This window comes from Bison bison, unplaced genomic scaffold (assembly GCF_000754665.1).
Source record: "Bison bison bison isolate TAMUID 2011002044 unplaced genomic scaffold, Bison_UMD1.0 scf7180017864201, whole genome shotgun sequence".
In the NCBI taxonomy this organism is placed as follows: domain Eukaryota; kingdom Metazoa; phylum Chordata; class Mammalia; order Artiodactyla; family Bovidae; genus Bison; species Bison bison.
The window spans coordinates 1,439,483-1,439,961 of record NW_011494773.1 but is presented as its reverse complement, the minus strand read 5'-3'; positions in this window follow the sequence as shown (position 1 = coordinate 1,439,961).

Here is a 479-nt window from a genome sequence, read left to right as displayed (position 1 = left end):
GAAGGTTGTTCACACGCTCCCCAGGCCCCCGGCCCCCACACCTCCCTCTCTACCAGGGCACACCCTTCCAGGGAGGCCTGGGTTTTCCCTGCAAGGAGGAGCCAGCTTGTGAAATCCGGAACCATGGGCAGTGGTTCAGAAACCGCAGCTCCAGGCAGGAGGTCCGGACTGCCTTGAGAACAGGTCTGGGGCGCTGAGGGTGCTGGGGGCCCATGCTGGCGGCCAGCACCCAGGGAGAGGCAGCTCTGGAATGCCGGGCCATGTGAACACAGAGGAATTAGCTCTGCGCCCCTGGGTCTCAGCCCAGACAGTCACGTGACCCCCTCCTACAAATGTGCAACCCGCACCCTCCCCCCGTCACCCAGCCCCAGCCATCACCACAGTTTGCCTAGAGTGTAGGCAACTGATTCTTAACTTGGAAAGTTGCCAACATGCCCCTTCCAGTGGGGCGAGGGGACCCAGGGACTAGCGGGGGTGGT